The sequence below is a fragment of the Medicago sativa genome, chromosome 2, assembly GCF_051527215.1.
Source record: "Medicago sativa cultivar Bolivia chromosome 2, Bolivia_mono, whole genome shotgun sequence".
Lineage (NCBI taxonomy): Eukaryota > Viridiplantae > Streptophyta > Magnoliopsida > Fabales > Fabaceae > Medicago > Medicago sativa.
The window spans coordinates 85,630,764-85,650,303 of NC_140750.1; positions in this window are offsets into that span (position 1 = coordinate 85,630,764).

Below are 19,540 nucleotides of genomic sequence, written 5' to 3' on the forward strand. Positions count from 1 at the left end.
CTATCCAACAAATTGTCACATGCTAAGATTCAATGCAAATCGGCCACATTATGGCCTTCCTAGTAAAAATGGGTCGAAAACGAGTAATGTCCTAAATTAACGAGGAGATTTTCTTAACCTCCATTTTGGCCGAATTTTTAGAGAATTCAAAAATATCCCATGGAAGTCGTAGTTATGTTGTTTACCTATCCAATGAATTGTCACACGCTAAGATTCAATGCAAATCGGCCACATTATGGCCTTCCTACTAAAAAAGGGTCGAAAACGAGTAATGTCCTTAATTAACGAGGAGATTTTCTTAACCTCCATTTTGGCCGAATTTTTAGAGAATGCAAAAATATCCCATGGAAGACGTAGTTATGTTGTTTACCTATCCAACAAATTGTCACATGCTAAGATTCAATACAAATCGGCCACTTTATGGCCTTCCTAGTAAAAATGGGTCGAAAACGAGTAATGTCCTAAATTAACGAGGAGATTTTCTTAACCTCCATTTTGGCCGAATTTTTAGAGAATGCAAAAATATCCCATGGAAGTCGTAGTTATGTTGTTTACCTATCCAACGAATTGTCACACGCTAAGATTCAATGCAAATCGGCCACATTATGGCCTTCCTACTAAAAAAGGGTCGAAAACGAGTAATGTCCTAAATTAACGAGGAGATTTTCTTAACCTCCGTTTTGGCCGAATTTTTAGAGAATGCAAAAATATCCCATGGAAGACGTAGTTATGTTGTTTACCTATCCAACAAATTGTCACTTGCTAAGATTCAATACAAATCGGCCACTTTATGGCCTTCCTAGTAAAAATGGGTCGAAAACGAGTAATGTCCTAAATTAACGAGGAGATTTTCTTAACCTCCATTTTGGCCGAATTTTTAGAGAATGCAAAAATATCCCATGGAAGTCGTAGTTATGTTGTTTATCTATCCAACGAATTGTCACACACTAAGATTCAATGCAAATCGGCCACATTATGGCCTTCCTACTAAAAAAGGGTCGAAAACGAGTAATGTCCTAAATTAACGAGGAGATTTTCTTAACCTCCGTTTTGGCCGAATTTTTAGAGAATGCAAAAATATCCCATGGAAGTCGTAGTTATGTTGTTTACCTATCCAACGAATTGTCACATGCTCAGATTCAATACAAATCGGCCACTTTATGGCCTTCCTAGTAAAAATGGGTCGAAAACGAGTAATGTCCTAAATTAACGAGGAGATTTTCTTAACCTCCATTTTGGCCGAATTTTTAGAGAATGCAAAAATATCCCATGGAAGTCGTAGCTATGTTGTTTACCTATCCAACGAATTGTCACATGCTAAGATTCAATACAAATCGGCCACTTTATGGCCTTCCTAGTAAAAATGGGTCGAAAACGAGTAATGTCCTAAATTAACGAGGAGATTTTCTTAACCTCCATTTTGGCCGAATTTTTAGAGAATGCAAAAATATCCCATGGAAGTCGTAGTTATGTTGTTTACCTATCCAACGAATTGTCACACGCTAAGATTCAATGCAAATCGGCCACATTATGGCCTTCCTACTAAAAAAGGGTCGAAAACGAGTAATGTCCTAAATTAACGAGGAGATTTTCTTAACCTCCGTTTTGGCCGAATTTTTAGAGAATGCAAAAATATCCCATGGAAGACGTAGTTATGTTGTTTACCTATCCAACAAATTGTCACATGCTAAGATTCAATACAAATCGGCCACTTTATGGCCTTCCTAGTAAAAATGGGTCGAAAACGAGTAATGTCCTAAATTAACGAGGAGATTTTCTTAACCTCCATTTTGGCCGAATTTTTAGAGAATGCAAAAATATCCCATGGAAGTCGTAGCTATGTTGTTTACCTATCCAACGAATTGTCACATGCTCAGATTCAATACAAATCGGCCACTTTATGGCCTTCCTAGTAAAAATGGGTCGAAAACGAGTAATGTCCTAAATTAACGAGGAGATTTTCTTAACCTCCATTTTGGCCGAATTTTTAGAGAATGCAAAAATATCCCATGGAAGTCGTAGTTATGTTGTTTACCTATCCAACGAATTGTCACACGCTAAGATTCAATGCAAATCGGCCACATTATGGCCTTCCTACTAAAAAAGGGTCGAAAACGAGTAATGTCCTAAATTAACGAGGAGATTTTCTTAACCTCCGTTTTGGCCGAATTTTTAGAGAATGCAAAAATATCCCATGGAAGTCGTAGCTATGTTGTTTACCTATCCAACAAATTGTCACATGCTAAGATTCAATGCAAATCGGCCACATTATGGCCTTCCTAGTAAAAATGGGTCGAAAACGAGTAATGTCCTAAATTAACGAGGAGATTTTCTTAACCTCCATTTTGGCCGAATTTTTAGAGAATGCAAAAATATCCCATGGAAGTCGTAGCTATGTTGTTTACCTATCCAACGAATTGTCACATGCTAAGATTCAATACAAATCGGCCACTTTATGGCCTTCCTAGTAAAAATGGGTCGAAAACGAGTAATGTCCTAAATTAACGAGGAGATTTTCTTAACCTCCATTTTGGCCGAATTTTTAGAGAATGCAAAAATATCCCATGGAAGTCGTAGTTATGTTGTTTACCTATCCAACGAATTGTCACACGCTAAGATTCAATGCAAATCGGCCACATTATGGCCTTCCTACTAAAAAAGGGTCGAAAACGAGTAATGTCCTAAATTAACGAGGAGATTTTCTTAACCTCCGTTTTGGCCGAATTTTTAGAGAATGCAAAAATATCCCATGGAAGACGTAGTTATGTTGTTTACCTATCCAACAAATTGTCACATGCTAAGATTCAATACAAATCGGCCACTTTATGGCCTTCCTAGTAAAAATGGGTCGAAAACGAGTAATGTCCTAAATTAACGAGGAGATTTTCTTAACCTCCATTTTGGCCGAATTTTTAGAGAATGCAAAAATATCCCATGGAAGTCGTAGCTATGTTGTTTACCTATCCAACGAATTGTCACATGCTCAGATTCAATACAAATCGGCCACTTTATGGCCTTCCTAGTAAAAATGGGTCGAAAACGAGTAATGTCCTAAATTAACGAGGAGATTTTCTTAACCTCCATTTTGGCCGAATTTTTAGAGAATGCAAAAATATCCCATGGAAGTCGTAGTTATGTTGTTTACCTATCCAACGAATTGTCACACGCTAAGATTCAATGCAAATCGGCCACATTATGGCCTTCCTACTAAAAAAGGGTCGAAAACGAGTAATGTCCTAAATTAACGAGGAGATTTTCTTAACCTCCGTTTTGGCCGAATTTTTAGAGAATGCAAAAATATCCCATGGAAGTCGTAGCTATGTTGTTTACCTATCCAACAAATTGTCACATGCTAAGATTCAATGCAAATCGGCCACATTATGGCCTTCCTAGTAAAAATGGGTCGAAAACGAGTAATGTCCTAAATTAACGAGGAGATTTTCTTAACCTCCATTTTGGCCGAATTTTTAGAGAATGCAAAAATATCCCATGGAAGTCGTAGCTATGTTGTTTACCTATCCAACAAATTGTCACATGCTAAGATTCAATACAAATCGGCCACTTTATGGCCTTCCTAGTAAAAATGGGTCGAAAACGAGTAATGTCCTAAATTAACGAGGAGATTTTCTTAACCTCCATTTTGGCCGAATTTTTAGAGAATGCAAAAATATCCCATGGAAGTCGTAGTTATGTTGTTTACCTATCCAACGAATTGTCACACGCTAAGATTCAATGCAAATCGGCCACATTATGGCCTTCCTACTAAAAAAGGGTCGAAAACGAGTAATGTCCTAAATTAACGAGGAGATTTTCTTAACCTCCGTTTTGGCCGAATTTTTAGAGAATGCAAAAATATCCCATGGAAGACGTAGTTATGTTGTTTACCTATCCAACAAATTGTCACTTGCTAAGATTCAATACAAATCGGCCACTTTATGGCCTTCCTAGTAAAAATGGGTCGAAAACGAGTAATGTCCTAAATTAACGAGGAGATTTTCTTAACCTCCATTTTGGCCGAATTTTTAGAGAATGCAAAAATATCCCATGGAAGTCGTAGTTATGTTGTTTATCTATCCAACGAATTGTCACACGCTAAGATTCAATGCAAATCGGCCACATTATGGCCTTCCTACTAAAAAAGGGTCGAAAACGAGTAATGTCCTAAATTAACGAGGAGATTTTCTTAACCTCCGTTTTGGCCGAATTTTTAGAGAATGCAAAAATATCCCATGGAAGTCGTAGTTATGTTGTTTACCTATCCAACGAATTGTCACATGCTCAGATTCAATACAAATCGGCCACTTTATGGCCTTCCTAGTAAAAATGGGTCGAAAACGAGTAATGTCCTAAATTAACGAGGAGATTTTCTTAACCTCCATTTTGGCCGAATTTTTAGAGAATGCAAAAATATCCCATGGAAGTCGTAGCTATGTTGTTTACCTATCCAACGAATTGTCACATGCTAAGATTCAATACAAATCGGCCACTTTATGGCCTTCCTAGTAAAAATGGGTCGAAAACGAGTAATGTCCTAAATTAACGAGGAGATTTTCTTAACCTCCATTTTGGCCGAATTTTTAGAGAATGCAAAAATATCCCATGGAAGTCGTAGTTATGTTGTTTACCTATCCAACGAATTGTCACACGCTAAGATTCAATGCAAATCGGCCACATTATGGCCTTCCTACTAAAAAAGGGTCGAAAACGAGTAATGTCCTAAATTAACGAGGAGATTTTCTTAACCTCCGTTTTGGCCGAATTTTTAGAGAATGCAAAAATATCCCATGGAAGACGTAGTTATGTTGTTTACCTATCCAACAAATTGTCACATGCTAAGATTCAATACAAATCGGCCACTTTATGGCCTTCCTAGTAAAAATGGGTCGAAAACGAGTAATGTCCTAAATTAACGAGGAGATTTTCTTAACCTCCATTTTGGCCGAATTTTTAGAGAATGCAAAAATATCCCATGGAAGTCGTAGCTATGTTGTTTACCTATCCAACGAATTGTCACATGCTCAGATTCAATACAAATCGGCCACTTTATGGCCTTCCTAGTAAAAATGGGTCGAAAACGAGTAATGTCCTAAATTAACGAGGAGATTTTCTTAACCTCCATTTTGGCCGAATTTTTAGAGAATGCAAAAATATCCCATGGAAGTCGTAGTTATGTTGTTTACCTATCCAACGAATTGTCACACGCTAAGATTCAATGCAAATCGGCCACATTATGGCCTTCCTACTAAAAAAGGGTCGAAAACGAGTAATGTCCTAAATTAACGAGGAGATTTTCTTAACCTCCATTTTGGCCGAATTTTTAGAGAATGCAAAAATATCCCATGGAAGTCGTAGCTATGTTGTTTACCTATCCAACGAATTGTCACATGCTCAGATTCAATACAAATCGGCCACTTTATGGCCTTCCTAGTAAAAATGGGTCGAAAACGAGTAATGTCCTAAATTAACGAGGAGATTTTCTTAACCTCCATTTTGGCCGAATTTTTAGAGAATGCAAAAATATCCCATGGAAGTCGTAGTTATGTTGTTTACCTATCCAACGAATTGTCACACGCTAAGATTCAATGCAAATCGGCCACATTATGGCCTTCCTACTAAAAAAGGGTCGAAAACGAGTAATGTCCTAAATTAACGAGGAGATTTTCTTAACCTCCGTTTTGGCCGAATTTTTAGAGAATGCAAAAATATCCCATGGAAGTCGTAGCTATGTTGTTTACCTATCCAACAAATTGTCACATGCTAAGATTCAATGCAAATCGGCCACATTATGGCCTTCCTAGTAAAAATGGGTCGAAAACGAGTAATGTCCTAAATTAACGAGGAGATTTTCTTAACCTCCATTTTGGCCGAATTTTTAGAGAATGCAAAAATATCCCATGGAAGTCGTAGCTATGTTGTTTACCTATCCAACAAATTGTCACATGCTAAGATTCAATACAAATCGGCCACTTTATGGCCTTCCTAGTAAAAATGGGTCGAAAACGAGTAATGTCCTAAATTAACGAGGAGATTTTCTTAACCTCCATTTTGGCCGAATTTTTAGAGAATGCAAAAATATCCCATGGAAGTCGTAGCTATGTTGTTTACCTATCCAACGAATTGTCACATGCTCAGATTCAATACAAATCGGCCACTTTATGGCCTTCCTAGTAAAAATGGGTCGAAAACGAGTAATGTCCTAAATTAACGAGGAGATTTTCTTAACCTCCATTTTGGCCGAATTTTTAGAGAATGCAAAAATATCCCATGGAAGTCGTAGTTATGTTGTTTACCTATCCAACGAATTGTCACACGCTAAGATTCAATGCAAATCGGCCACATTATGGCCTTCCTACTAAAAAAGGGTCGAAAACGAGTAATGTCCTAAATTAACGAGGAGATTTTCTTAACCTCCGTTTTGGCCGAATTTTTAGAGAATGCAAAAATATCCCATGGAAGTCGTAGCTATGTTGTTTACCTATCCAACAAATTGTCACATGCTAAGATTCAATGCAAATCGGCCACATTATGGCCTTCCTAGTAAAAATGGGTCGAAAACGAGTAATGTCCTAAATTAACGAGGAGATTTTCTTAACCTCCATTTTGGCCGAATTTTTAGAGAATGCAAAAATATCCCATGGAAGTCGTAGCTATGTTGTTTACCTATCCAACAAATTGTCACAGGCTAAGATTCAATACAAATCGGCCACTTTATGGCCTTCCTAGTAAAAATGGGTCGAAAACGAGTAATGTCCTAAATTAACGAGGAGATTTTCTTAACCTCCATTTTGGCCGAATTTTTAGAGAATGCAAAAATATCCCATGGAAGTCGTAGTTATGTTGTTTACCTATCCAACGAATTGTCACACGCTAAGATTCAATGCAAATCGGCCACATTATGGCCTTCCTACTAAAAAAGGGTCGAAAACGAGTAATGTCCTAAATTAACGAGGAGATTTTCTTAACCTCCGTTTTGGCCGAATTTTTAGAGAATGCAAAAATATCCCATGGAAGACGTAGTTATGTTGTTTACCTATCCAACAAATTGTCACTTGCTAAGATTCAATACAAATCGGCCACTTTATGGCCTTCCTAGTAAAAATGGGTCGAAAACGAGTAATGTCCTAAATTAACGAGGAGATTTTCTTAACCTCCATTTTGGCCGAATTTTTAGAGAATGCAAAAATATCCCATGGAAGTCGTAGTTATGTTGTTTATCTATCCAACGAATTGTCACACGCTAAGATTCAATGCAAATCGGCCACATTATGGCCTTCCTACTAAAAAAGGGTCGAAAACGAGTAATGTCCTAAATTAACGAGGAGATTTTCTTAACCTCCGTTTTGGCCGAATTTTTAGAGAATGCAAAAATATCCCATGGAAGTCGTAGTTATGTTGTTTACCTATCCAACGAATTGTCACATGCTCAGATTCAATACAAATCGGCCACTTTATGGCCTTCCTAGTAAAAATGGGTCGAAAACGAGTAATGTCCTAAATTAACGAGGAGATTTTCTTAACCTCCATTTTGGCCGAATTTTTAGAGAATGCAAAAATATCCCATGGAAGTCGTAGCTATGTTGTTTACCTATCCAACGAATTGTCACATGCTAAGATTCAATACAAATCGGCCACTTTATGGCCTTCCTAGTAAAAATGGGTCGAAAACGAGTAATGTCCTAAATTAACGAGGAGATTTTCTTAACCTCCATTTTGGCCGAATTTTTAGAGAATGCAAAAATATCCCATGGAAGTCGTAGTTATGTTGTTTACCTATCCAACGAATTGTCACACGCTAAGATTCAATGCAAATCGGCCACATTATGGCCTTCCTACTAAAAAAGGGTCGAAAACGAGTAATGTCCTAAATTAACGAGGAGATTTTCTTAACCTCCGTTTTGGCCGAATTTTTAGAGAATGCAAAAATATCCCATGGAAGACGTAGTTATGTTGTTTACCTATCCAACAAATTGTCACATGCTAAGATTCAATACAAATCGGCCACTTTATGGCCTTCCTAGTAAAAATGGGTCGAAAACGAGTAATGTCCTAAATTAACGAGGAGATTTTCTTAACCTCCATTTTGGCCGAATTTTTAGAGAATGCAAAAATATCCCATGGAAGTCGTAGCTATGTTGTTTACCTATCCAACGAATTGTCACATGCTCAGATTCAATACAAATCGGCCACTTTATGGCCTTCCTAGTAAAAATGGGTCGAAAACGAGTAATGTCCTAAATTAACGAGGAGATTTTCTTAACCTCCATTTTGGCCGAATTTTTAGAGAATGCAAAAATATCCCATGGAAGTCGTAGTTATGTTGTTTACCTATCCAACGAATTGTCACACGCTAAGATTCAATGCAAATCGGCCACATTATGGCCTTCCTACTAAAAAAGGGTCGAAAACGAGTAATGTCCTAAATTAACGAGGAGATTTTCTTAACCTCCGTTTTGGCCGAATTTTTAGAGAATGCAAAAATATCCCATGGAAGTCGTAGCTATGTTGTTTACCTATCCAACAAATTGTCACATGCTAAGATTCAATGCAAATCGGCCACATTATGGCCTTCCTAGTAAAAATGGGTCGAAAACGAGTAATGTCCTAAATTAACGAGGAGATTTTCTTAACCTCCATTTTGGCCGAATTTTTAGAGAATGCAAAAATATCCCATGGAAGTCGTAGCTATGTTGTTTACCTATCCAACGAATTGTCACATGCTAAGATTCAATACAAATCGGCCACTTTATGGCCTTCCTAGTAAAAATGGGTCGAAAACGAGTAATGTCCTAAATTAACGAGGAGATTTTCTTAACCTCCATGTTGGCCGAATTTTTAGAGAATGCAAAAATATCCCATGGAAGTCGTAGTTATGTTGTTTACCTATCCAACGAATTGTCACACGCTAAGATTCAATGCAAATCGGCCACATTATGGCCTTCCTACTAAAAAAGGGTCGAAAACGAGTAATGTCCTAAATTAACGAGGAGATTTTCTTAACCTCCGTTTTGGCCGAATTTTTAGAGAATGCAAAAATATCCCATGGAAGTCGTAGTTATGTTGTTTACCTATCCAACGAATTGTCACATGCTAAGATTCAATACAAATCGGCCACATTATGGCCTTCCTACTAAAAAAGGGTCGAAAACGAGTAATGTCCTAAATTAACGAGGAGATTTTCTTAACCTCCGTTTTGGCCGAATTTTTAGAGAATGCAAAAATATCCCATGGAAGACGTAGTTATGTTGTTTACCTATCCAACAAATTGTCACATGCTAAGATTCAATACAAATCGGCCACTTTATGGCCTTCCTAGTAAAAATGGGTCGAAAACGAGTAATGTCCTAAATTAACGAGGAGATTTTCTTAACCTCCATTTTGGCCGAATTTTTAGAGAATGCAAAAATATCCCATGGAAGTCGTAGTTATGTTGTTTACCTATCCAACGAATTGTCACACGCTAAGATTCAATGCAAATCGGCCACATTATGGCCTTCCTACTAAAAATGGGTTGAAAACGAGTTATGTCCTAAATTAACGAGGAGATTTTCTTAACCTCCATTTTGGCCTAATTTTTAGAGAATGCGAAAATATCCCATGGAAGTCGTAGTTATGTTGTTTATCTATCCAACGAATTGTCACATGCTAAGATTCAATGCAAATCGGCCACATTATGGCCTTCCTAGTAAAAAAGGGTCGAAAACGAGTAATGTCCTAAATTAACGAGGAGATTTTCTTAACCTCCGTTTTGGCCGAATTTTTAGAGAATGCAAAAATATCCCTTGGAAGTCGTAGTTATGTTGTTTACCTTTCCAACGAATTGTCACATGCTAAGATTCAATACAAATCGGCCACTTTATGGCCTTCCTAGTAAAAATGGGTCGAAAACGAGTAATGTCCTAAATTAACGAGGAGATTTTCTTAACCTCCATTTTGGCCGAATTTTTAGAGAATGCAAAAATATCCCATGGAAGTCGTAGTTATGTTGTTTACCTATCCAACGAATTGTCACACGCTAAGATTCAATGCAAATCGGCCACATTATGGCCTTCCTACTAAAAAAGGGTCGAAAACGAGTAATGTCCTAAATTAACGAGGAGATTTTCTTAACCTCCGTTTTGGCCGAATTTTTAGAGAATGCAAAAATATCCCATGGAAGACGTAGTTATGTTGTTTACCTATCCAACAAATTGTCACATGCTAAGATTCAATACAAATCGGCCACTTTATGGCCTTCCTAGTAAAAATGGGTCGAAAACGAGTAATGTCCTAAATTAACGAGGAGATTTTCTTAACCTCCATTTTGGCCGAATTTTTAGAGAATGCAAAAATATCCCATGGAAGTCGTAGCTATGTTGTTTACCTATCCAACGAATTGTCACATGCTAAGATTCAATACAAATCGGCCACTTTATGGCCTTCCTAGTAAAAATGGGTCGAAAACGAGTAATGTCCTAAATTAACGAGGAGATTTTCTTAACCTCCATTTTGGCCGAATTTTTAGAGAATGCAAAAATATCCCATGGAAGTCGTAGTTATGTTGTTTACCTCTCCAACGAATTGTCACACGCTAAGATTCAATGCAAATCGGCCACATTATGGCCTTCCTACTAAAAAAGGGTCGAAAACGAGTAATGTCCTAAATTAACGAGGAGATTTTCTTAACCTCCGTTTTGGCCGAATTTTTAGAGAATGCAAAAATATCCCATGGAAGACGTAGTTATGTTGTTTACCTATCCAACAAATTGTCACATGCAAAGATTCAATACAAATCGGCCACTTTATGGCCTTCCTAGTAAAAATGGGTCGAAAACGAGTAATGTCCTAAATTAACGAGGAGATTTTCTTAACCTCCATTTTGGCCGAATTTTTAGAGAATGCAAAAATATCCCATGGAAGTCGTAGTTATGTTGTTTACCTATCCAACGAATTGTCACACGCTAAGATTCAATGCAAATCGGCCACATTATGGCCTTCCTACTAAAAATGGGTTGAAAACGAGTTATGTCCTAAATTAACGAGGAGATTTTCTTAACCTCCATTTTGGCCTAATTTTTAGAGAATGCGAAAATATCCCATGGAAGTCGTAGTTATGTTGTTTATCTATCCAACGAATTGTCACATGCTAAGATTCAATGCAAATCGGCCACATTATGGCCTTCCTAGTAAAAAAGGGTCGAAAACGAGTAATGTCCTAAATTAACGAGGAGATTTTCTTAACCTCCGTTTTGGCCGAATTTTTAGAGAATGCAAAAATATCCCTTGGAAGTCGTAGTTATGTTGTTTACCTTTCCAACGAATTGTCACATGCTAAGATTCAATACAAATCGGCCACTTTATGGCCTTCCTAGTAAAAATGGGTCGAAAACGAGTAATGTCCTAAATTAACGAGGAGATTTTCTTAACCTCCATTTTGGCCGAATTTTTAGAGAATGCAAAAATATCCCATGGAAGTCGTAGTTATGTTGTTTACCTATCCAACGAATTGTCACACGCTAAGATTCAATGCAAATCGGCCACATTATGGCCTTCCTACTAAAAAAGGGTCGAAAACGAGTAATGTCCTAAATTAACGAGGAGATTTTCTTAACCTCCGTTTTGGCCGAATTTTTAGAGAATGCAAAAATATCCCATGGAAGACGTAGTTATGTTGTTTACCTATCCAACAAATTGTCACATGCTAAGATTCAATACAAATCGGCCACTTTATGGCCTTCCTAGTAAAAATGGGTCGAAAACGAGTAATGTCCTAAATTAACGAGGAGATTTTCTTAACCTCCATTTTGGCCGAATTTTTAGAGAATGCAAAAATATCCCATGGAAGTCGTAGCTATGTTGTTTACCTATCCAACGAATTGTCACATGCTAAGATTCAATACAAATCGGCCACTTTATGGCCTTCCTAGTAAAAATGGGTCGAAAACGAGTAATGTCCTAAATTAACGAGGAGATTTTCTTAACCTCCATTTTGGCCGAATTTTTAGAGAATGCAAAAATATCCCATGGAAGTCGTAGTTATGTTGTTTACCTCTCCAACGAATTGTCACACGCTAAGATTCAATGCAAATCGGCCACATTATGGCCTTCCTACTAAAAAAGGGTCGAAAACGAGTAATGTCCTAAATTAACGAGGAGATTTTCTTAACCTCCGTTTTGGCCGAATTTTTAGAGAATGCAAAAATATCCCATGGAAGACGTAGTTATGTTGTTTACCTATCCAACAAATTGTCACATGCTAAGATTCAATACAAATCGGCCACTTTATGGCCTTCCTAGTAAAAATGGGTCGAAAACGAGTAATGTCCTAAATTAACGAGGAGATTTTCTTAACCTCCATTTTGGCCGAATTTTTAGAGAATGCAAAAATATCCCATGGAAGTCGTAGCTATGTTGTTTACCTATCCAACGAATTGTCACATGCTAAGATTCAATAAAAATCGGCCACTTTATGGCCTTCCTAGTAAAAATGGGTCGAAAACGAGTAATGTCCTAAATTAACGAGGAGATTTTCTTAACCTCCATTTTGGCCGAATTTTTAGAGAATGCAAAAATATCCCATGGAAGTCGTAGTTATGTTGTTTACCTATCCAACGAATTGTCACACGCTAAGATTCAATGCAAATCGGCCACATTATGGCTTCCTACTAAAAAAGGGTCGAAAACGAGTAATGTCCTAAATTAACGAGGAGATTTTCTTAACCTCCGTTTTGGCCGAATTTTTAGAGAATGCAAAAATATCCCATGGAAGACGTAGTTATGTTGTTTACCTATCCAACAAATTGTCACATGCTAAGATTCAATGCAAATCGGCCACATTATGGCCTTCCTAGTAAAAAAGGGTCGAAAACGAGTAATGTCCTAAATTAACGAGGAGATTTTCTTAACCTCCGTTTTGGCCGAATTTTTAGAGAATGCAAAAATATCCCATGGAAGTCGTAGTTATGTTGTTTACCTTTCCAACGAATTGTCACATGCTAAGATTCAATACAAATCGGCCACTTTATGGCCTTCCTAGTAAAAATATGTCGAAAACGAGTAATGTCCTAAATTAACGAGGAGATTTTCTTAACCTCCATTTTGGCCGAATTTTTAGAGAATGCAAAAATATCCCATGGAAGTCGTAGTTATGTTGTTTACCTATCCAACGAATTGTCACACGCTAAGATTCAATGCAAATCGGCCACATTATGGCCTTCCTACTAAAAAAGGGTCGAAAACGAGTAATGTCCTAAATTAACGAGGAGATTTTCTTAACCTCCGTTTTGGCCGAATTTTTAGAGAATGCAAAAATATCCCATGGAAGACGTAGTTATGTTGTTTACCTATCCAACAAATTGTCACATGCTAAGATTCAATACAAATCGGCCACTTTATGGCCTTCCTAGTAAAAATGGGTCGAAAACGAGTAATGTCCTAAATTAACGAGGAGATTTTCTTAACCTCCATTTTGGCCGAATTTTTAGAGAATGCAAAAATATCCCATGGAAGTAGTAGCTATGTTGTTTACCTATCCAACGAATTGTCACATGCTAAGATTCAATACAAATCGGCCACTTTATGGCCTTCCTAGTAAAAATGGGTCGAAAACGAGTAATGTCCTAAATTAACGAGGAGATTTTCTTAACCTCCATTTTGGCCGAATTTTTAGAGAATGCAAAAATATCCCATGGAAGTCGTAGTTATGTTGTTTACCTATCCAACGAATTGTCACACGCTAAGATTCAATGCAAATCGGCCACATTATGGCCTTCCTACTAAAAAAGGGTCGAAAACGAGTAATGTCCTAAATTAACGAGGAGATTTTCTTAACCTCCGTTTTGGCCGAATTTTTAGAGAATGCAAAAATATCCCATGGAAGACGTAGTTATGTTGTTTACCTATCCAACAAATTGTCACATGCTAAGATTCAATACAAATCGGCCACTTTATGGCCTTCCTAGTAAAAATGGGTCGAAAACGAGTAATGTCCTAAATTAACGAGGAGATTTTCTTAACCTCCATTTTGGCCGAATTTTTAGAGAATGCAAAAATATCCCATGGAAGTCGTAGCTATGTTGTTTACCTATCCAACGAATTGTCACATGCTAAGATTCAATACAAATCGGCCACTTTATGGCCTTCCTAGTAAAAATGGGTCGAAAACGAGTAATGTCCTAAATTAACGAGGAGATTTTCTTAACCACCATTTTGGCCGAATTTTTAGAGAATGCAAAAATATCCCATGGAAGTCGTAGTTATGTTGTTTACCTATCCAATGAATTGTCACATGCTAAGATTCAATATAAATCGGCCACTTTATGGCCTTCCTAGTAAAAATGAGTCGAAAACGAGTAATGTCCTAAATTAACGAGGAGATTTTCTTAACCTCCATTTTGGCAGAATTTTTAGAGAATGCAAAAATATCCCATGGAAGTCGTAATTATGTTGTTTACCTATCCAACGAATTGTCCCATGCTAAGATTCAATACAAACAGGCCACTTTATGGCCTTCCTTCTAAAAAAAGGGTCGAAAACGAGTACTGTCCCAAATTAACGAGGATATTTTCTTAACCACCATTTTGGCTGAATTTTTAGAGAATGCAAAAATATCCCATGGAAGTCGTAGTTATGTTGTTTACCTATCCAACAAATTGTCACACGCTAAGATTCAATGCAAATCGGCCACATTATGGCCTTCCTACTAAAAAAGGGTCGAAAACGAGTAATGTCCCAAATTAACGAGGATATTTTCTTAACCCCCATTTTGGCTGAATTTTTAGAGAATGCAAAAATATCCCATGGAAGTCGTAGTTATGTTGTTTACCTATCCAACGAATTGTCACACGCTAAGATTCAATGCAAATCGGCCACATTATGGCCTTCCTACTAAAAAAGGGTCGAAAACGAGTAATGTCCCAAATTAACGAGGAGATTTTCTTAACCTCCATTTTGGCTGAATTTTTAGAGAATGCAAAAATATCCCATGGAAGTCGTAGTTATGTTGTTTACCTATCCAATGAATTGTCACATGCTAAGATTCAACGCAAATCGGCCACTTTATGGCCTTCCTAGTAAAAATGGGTCGAAAACGAGTAATGTCCTAAATTAACGAGGAGATTTTCTTAACCTCCATTTTGGCCGAATTTTTAGAGAATGCAAAAATATCCCATGGAAGTCGTAGTTATGTTGTTTACCTATCCAACAAATTGTCACATGCTAAGATTCAATGCAAATCGGCCACATTATGGCCTTCCTACTAAAAAAGGGTCGAAAACGAGTAATGTCCCAAATTAACGAGGAGATTTTCTTAACCTCCATTTTGGCTGAATTTTTAGAGAATGCAAAAATATCCCATGGAAGTCGTAGTTATGTTGTTTACCTATCCAACAAATTGTCACACGCTAAGATTCAATGCAAATCGGCCACATTATGGCCTTCCTACTAAAAAAGGGTCGAAAACGAGTAATGTCCCAAATTAACGAGGATATTTTCTTAACCACCATTTTGGCTGAATTTTTAGAGAATGCAAAAATATCCCATGGAAGTCGTAGTTATGTTGTTTACCTATCCAACGAATTGTCACACGCTAAGATTCAATGCAAATCGGCCACATTATGGCCTTCCTACTAAAAAAGGGTCGAAAACGAGTAATGTCCCAAATTAACGAGGAGATTTTCTTAACCTCCATTTTGGCTGAATTTTTAGAGAATGCAAAAATATCCCATGGAAGTCGTAGTTATGTTGTTTACCTATCCAATGAATTGTCACATGCTAAGATTCAACGCAAATCGGCCACTTTATGGCCTTCCTAGTAAAAATGGGTCGAAAACGAGTAATGTCCTAAATTAACGAGGAGATTTTCTTAACCTCCATTTTGGCCGAATTTTTAGAGAATGCAAAAATATCCCATGGAAGTCGTAGTTATGTTGTTTACCTATCCAACAAATTGTCACATGCTAAGATTCAATGCAAATCGGCCACATTATGGCCTTCCTACTAAAAAAGGGTCGAAAACGAGTAATGTCCCAAATTAACGAGGAGATTTTCTTAACCTCCATTTTGGCTGAATTTTTAGAGAATGCAAAAATATCCCATGGAAGTCGTAATTATGTTGTTTACCTATCCAACGAATTGTCCCATGCTAAGATTCAATACAAACCGGCCACTTTATGGCCTTCCTTCTAAAAAAGGGTCGAAAACGAGTAATGTCCTAAATTAACGAGGGGATTTTCTTAACCTCCATTTTGGCTGAATTTTTAGAGAATGCAAAAATATCCCATGGAGGTCGTAGTTATGTTGTTTACCTATCCAACGAATTGTCACATGCTAAGATTCAACACAAATCGGCCACTTTATGGCCTTCCTAGTAAAAATGGGTCGAAAATGAGTAATGTCCTAAATTAACGAGGAGATTTTCTTAACCTCCATTTTGGTCGAATTTTTAGAGAATGCAAAAATATCCCATGGAAGTCGTAGTTATGTTGTTTACCTATCCAACAAATTGACACACGCTAAGATTCAATCCAAATCGGCCACATTATGGCCTTCCTACTAAAAAAGGGTCGAAAACGAGTAATGTCCAAAATTAACGAGGAGATTTTCTTAACCTCCATTTTGGCTGAATTTTTAGAGAATGCAAAAATATCCCATGGAGGTCGTAGTTATGTTGTTTACCTATCCAACGAATTTTTACACGCTAAGATTCAATACAAATCGGCCACTTTAAGGCCTTCCTAGTAAAAATGGGTCGAAAACGAGTAATGTCCTAAATTAACGAGGAGTTTTTCCTAACCTCCATTTTGGCCGAATTTTTAGAGAATGCAAAAATATCCCATGGAAGTCGTAGTTATGTTGTTTACCTATCCAATGAATTGTCACATGCTAAGATTCAATATAAATCGGCCACTTTATGGCCTTCCTAGTAAAAATGAGTCGAAAACGAGTAATGTCCTAAATTAACGAGGAGATTTTCTTAACCTCCATTTTGGCAGAATTTTTAGAGAATGCAAAAATATCCCATGGAAGTCGTAATTATGTTGTTTACCTATCCAACGAATTGTCCCATGCTAAGATTCAATACAAACAGGCCACTTTATGGCCTTCCTTCTAAAAAAGGGTCGAAAACGAGTACTGTCCCAAATTAACGAGGATATTTTCTTAACCACCATTTTGGCTGAATTTTTAGAGAATGCAAAAATATCCCATGGAAGTCGTAGTTATGTTGTTTACCTATCCAACAAATTGTCACACGCTAAGATTCAATGCAAATCGGCCACATTATAGCCTTCCTACTAAAAAAGGGTCGAAAACGAGTAATGTCCCAAATTAACGAGGATATTTTCTTAACCCCCATTTTGGCTGAATTTTTATAGAATGCAAAAATATCCCATGGAAGTCGTAGTTATGTTGTTTACCTATCCAACGAATTGTCACACGCTAAGATTCAATGCAAATCGGCCACATTATGGCCTTCCTACTAAAAAAGGGTCGAAAACGAGTAATGTCCCAAATTAACGAGGAGATTTTCTTAACCTCCATTTTGGCTGAATTTTTAGAGAATGCAAAAATATCCCATGGAAGTCGTAGTTATGTTGTTTACCTATCCAATGAATTGTCACATGCTAAGATTCAACGCAAATCGGCCACTTTATGGCCTTCCTAGTAAAAATGGGTCGAAAACGAGTAATGTCCTAAATTAACGAGGAGATTTTCTTAACCTCCATTTTGGCCGAATTTTTAGAGAATGCAAAAATATCCCATGGAAGTCGTAGTTATGTTGTTTACCTATCCAACAAATTGTCACATGCTAAGATTCAATGCAAATCGGCCACATTATGGCCTTCCTACTAAAAAAGGGTCGAAAACGAGTAATGTCCCAAATTAACGAGGAGATTTTCTTAACCTCCATTTTGGCTGAATTTTTAGAGAATGCAAAAATATCCCATGGAAGTCGTAATTATGTTGTTTACCTATCCAACGAATTGTCCCATGCTAAGATTCAATACAAACCGGCCACTTTATGGCCTTCCTTCTAAAAAAGGGTCGAAAACGAGTAATGTCCAAAATTAACGAGGAGATTTTCTTAACCTCCATTTTGGTCGAATTTTTAGAGAATGCAAAAATATCCCATGGAAGTCGTAGTTATGTTGTTTACCTATCCAACAAATTGACACACGCTAAGATTCAATCCAAATCGGCCACATTATGGCCTTCCTACTAAAAAAGGGTCGAAAACGAGTAATGTCCAAAATTAACGAGGAGATTTTCTTAACCTCCATTTTGGATGAATTTTGAAAGAATGCAAAAATATCCCATGGAAGTCGTAGTTATGTTGTTTACCTATCCAATGAATTGTCACATGCTAAGATTCAATACAAATCGGCCACTTTATGGCCTTCCTAGTAAAAATGGGTCGAAAACGAGTAATGTCCCAAATTGACGAGGAGATTTTCTTAACCTCCATTTTGGCTGAATTTTTTGAGAATGCAAAAAAATCCCATGGAAGTCGTAGCTATATTGTTTACCTATCCAACGAATTGTCCCATGCTAAGATTCAATACAAACCGGCCACTTTATGACCTTCCTTCTAAAAAAGGGTCGAAAACGAGTAATGTCCTAAATTAACGAGGGGATTTTCTTAACCTCCATTTTGGCTGAATTTTTAGAGAATGCAAAAATATCCCATGGAGGTCGTAGTTATGTTGTTTACCTATCCAACGAATTTTTACACGCTAAGATTCAATACAAATCGGCCACTTTAAGGCCTTCCTAGTAAAAATGGGTCGAAAACGAGTAATGTCCTAAATTAACGAGGAGTTTTTCCTAACCTCCATTTTGGCCGAATTTTTAGAGAATGCAAAAATATCCCATGGAAGTCGTAGTTATGTTGTTTACCTATCCAATGAATTGTCACATGCTAAGATTCAATATAAATCGGCCACTTTATGGCCTTCCTAGTAAAAATGAGTCGAAAACGAGTAATGTCCTAAATTAACGAGGAGATTTTCTTAACCTCCATTTTGGCAGAATTTTTAGAGAATGCAAAAATATCCCATGGAAGTCGTAATTATGTTGTTTACCTATCCAACGAATTGTCCCATGCTAAGATTCAATACAAACAGGCCACTTTATGGCCTTCCTTCTAAAAAAGGGTCGAAAACGAGTACTGTCCCAAATTAACGAGGATATTTTCTTAACCACCATTTTGGCTGAATTTTTAGAGAATGCAAAAATATCCCATGGAAGTCGTAGTTATGTTGTTTACCTATCCAACAAATTGTCACACGCTAAGATTCAATGCAAATCGGCCACATTATAGCCTTCCTACTAAAAAAGGGTCGAAAACGAGTAATGTCCCAAATTAACGAGGATATTTTCTTAACCCCCATTTTGGCTGAATTTTTAGAGAATGCAAAAATATCCCATGGAAGTCGTAGTTATGTTGTTTACCTATCCAACGAATTGTCACACGCTAAGATTCAATGCAAATCGGCCACATTATGGCCTTCCTACTAAAAAAGGGTCGAAAACGAGTAATGTCCCAAATTAACGAGGAGATTTTCTT